Genomic DNA, 3,560 nt, shown 5'->3' with positions numbered 1-3,560 from the left:
CATTGTGGCTTTGTGGTTTATTTACTTCTGTTCATGCAAAGAAATGCTCGGTAGAAGAAAGTATTGTCATCTATGTTATATAATCTATGCAATTCTACAGTGAAGTCTCTGATGTGCCCATCAAGCTGCAGCAGAACATTATTTTGTAAAGTGTGGTTTACAATCACCAGTAGGTCAATTAATGCTTTTGTGTTGTCACAGTGGGATACACTCTAGAACTGCGATGGACTTTTTAGAGGCAGAGTGTCAAAACTACAACCAAAAACCCATTTATCGCAAAGTGCCGACACTGCAATTTAATCAGTAACTTATTGCTCTGTGCTCTGTCATAACTTTAAACTGTATTGGCATCTTGAGGACATTATTACTTTTGAAAGAACAAGGAGAAATCTGGGTTATCATGGTAGCTTCCCTCCAGGGTCGCCATGAACAGGAAGAATCTAGACCTGTCCACGCTTCCTTGCTCCCCCTTTCAGTCCCAGGAAGCCCAGTGGCTACCCAAGACTACAGGATGCCTTGAATCACTAAACCTGTCTGACGAACTCTGTGCTCGGGTGACTACCCAAGTGCCCACAGAGATTGCTGAATGCCACCACTGCCCCAGAAATGTTCATAGTCAGCATTCTGTATAAGTTCCTGACCTCTGGAGGTTCACACTTAAATGCTACATATTTTGAAAAAAAATTTAAACTTTAGTTTAAAGAAAAGGAAATATATGAAAACTTCCTGCTCTACTTATCAGACTTCTTTCCCCCTCCCCTCGCTCCATGTCTGATTCTAGCCTTTTTGCTGCCTGAGGTGAAAATTGAAAATGCCCTCCCCCAACCCCCATCAATGATAAAACCCTACAACACTAGTAGTAAGTCAGTGACACAAGATATTAGTGACATGTGATTAACTGCCGAATCGGGAAGAGGACTTCATAATTTCTCCTGTCCATGATTTATCTCTGCTGAATTCAGTCAAATGTCTCCACACTCACACTATAATCGAGCGTGTTCCTAAATATATATTATCCTCAACACACTATTCCCCATATAAAACATCCTTTATATAGTCCCCCGAATATATTATACTATCTACAGCACCCATAATGTATTATATGTACTATAGCACCTTCCTAATTTATAAAAATACCTGATTCATTTATGTACAGTTCCCCTATTTATAACCGCCACCATATACATACACTCCCAAACTAAATTATATACAGCCTCCCCAAGTACACATGGCTTTCCCCCTAGTATATACAACCTCTCCTTACTATACACAGCTTCCACCCAGTAGTATATACAGCCATGACACCCACAAAAATAATAAACCTGGTACTTGCCCCCAGCGCTCCCCTGCAGCTCCTTGTCCTCTTCTTCCACCGGCAGCCATGTTGAGTGGTGCACACAGGCGCGCTGTGATGCCCCACTGTCTGTCAAATGGATTTACGGTGATCTGCCACCCTCAAAAATGATGCAATCCTACCTCTCCCAAATTAGTATTAGTTTGGAAGTCTATTTTGAATCAGTCTTGGTGTCCCAAGATAAACTCTGCTCACTGCAGAATCAAACAGTATATGGACTGAGAAGGGGATGCTTGAAAGAGAAGCACATGCAAACTGTCTTCTGCTGTTACATTTGATGTTGCCCAAATGCTTTTTATTATCGTTTTTTTTCCTCAGTATATCTCCATAATTCACAGTTTTGTGCTGATTCTAGATCATTATATAGAACTAACGCTCCTAACGTCCACAAATGGCAGCCATGAGCTAGCCGGCTTGCAGCTCACATCTGTTCACGCAGGTGTGCGCTCACCTTACAACTGAGGGAGGGTTGTTCGTGCCCTGGATAAAATCTCTAACAGGAGCCATGTCATTAAAATACAGAATTGCAGATTTTTTTCTTTATAAATATTTCTTTATACAGGCAGTCCCCGGGTTACATACAAGATAGGGTCTGTAGTTTTGTTCTTAAGTTGAATTTGTATGTAAGTCGGAATTGTATATTTTATAATGGTAGATTCAAACAAAAAAAAAAATTTCCCCAGTGACAATTGGAGTTTCAAATTTTTTTGCTGTAATTGGACAAGGATTATCAATAAAGCTTCATTACAGACACCTTACAGCTGATCATTGCAGTCTGGGACTATAGTAAAGCATTCTGAAAGCTTCACTGGAGGTCACAGGGGGCAGAGGGGTCCGCCTTTAACTATGGGTCGTCTGTAAGTCGGGTGTCCTTAAGTAGGGGACCGCCTGTACATATATTATTGTACCCTCCTGTTCTCCGTCCTCCCTCCTATTGTGGCCCCTTGTTCTCCATCCTCCTTTTCCCATTGTGGTCCCTGGTCCTCCATCCTCCCTCATATTGGGACTTCCTATCCTCCATTCTCCCTATTCCTGGGTATTATACAAAACAAAAACTTTGTTATTTACCCTTCTATCATTCCTCCACAGTCCTGCTTCTCTTCTGAGGCTCTGAGATGACTTGCAGGATGAAGCAGGGCCAGATAGGGGAGGAGCTATCTCCTCAAATCTCTGCTAAAGAGATGGAGGCAGCAGGAGCTGATCCCTCTTCCTAGTCTTGGGCCAGGGACCAGAAGGAGGGGGATACCACAGGACATTTCTCCCAACCGCTTGGGACAAAGCCGAAAAACCGTGAATGTCCAGCAGAATCCTGGATGGTTGGGTGCTATGTGCACAAATTCTGAGAAACGGTAACTTCAGTTTTCTTTGGCTCAGCAATAACATTTTAAAATGCTCATCAGAATTTTTGGTAAATTGTATTTTATTTTATTTTATTTTTTGCAAATCCTTACAAATAATTGAAATTTCCAAAATCAAGTATTCTGCATATTCCTTCTCAATAAACAAATTATAAATACATACAAATTAAACAAATAGTTAACCAACACAATCCAGCTGTGTTACTGCATTGCCAACTGTAGCCTGGCCTTATTCAACACATTCCTCCTAGACAGATTAAAAAAAAGCGGAGAGAAAAGGAATGAATAACAGCTCTGATTCCATTGCTCATTGTTTGTCTTTATAAAGCAACCCAATAGTATGTACATGGCCCAAAAGAATCCAAATATGTGATTCCAAAGAAATACTTTGTGGGTTTTTTGTGTATTATTCTATGCTAGTATGATTGAAATTTTGGTTCCCATGCACACCACTAATTACATTTTAAATGAAATCCTTCAAATGCATGCTTACCCTGCATGAGACATATACCTTTCTTAATATTACTCTATGCATACTATCATATACCTATAGACTTCAATATGAAAACTTATTCCAAATAAAAGTTTTTTTTCTGGCATTTATGTCTGTCTTGAGGAAGTATACGTTTTTGGCATCTTTTGGCACTAAACTGTTATAAACAGGGCAACTTTTTTCCTTAAATCATATACATCTCAATAATTTAAAATATCAGAGAAAAGTTTTTTTTTTCAGTAATAAAATTCTAAAAATTAAACTCATATTATATAGAGTCATTACAAACACAGTGAACATGAATATGTAATGAATATGGCCTACAGCCAAGGAAACCTCAAAAGTAATCTCAGAA

This window comes from Engystomops pustulosus, chromosome 3 (genome assembly GCF_040894005.1).
Source record: "Engystomops pustulosus chromosome 3, aEngPut4.maternal, whole genome shotgun sequence".
In the NCBI taxonomy this organism is placed as follows: Eukaryota; Metazoa; Chordata; class Amphibia; order Anura; family Leptodactylidae; genus Engystomops; species Engystomops pustulosus.
This window is presented reverse-complemented; position numbering follows the sequence as displayed.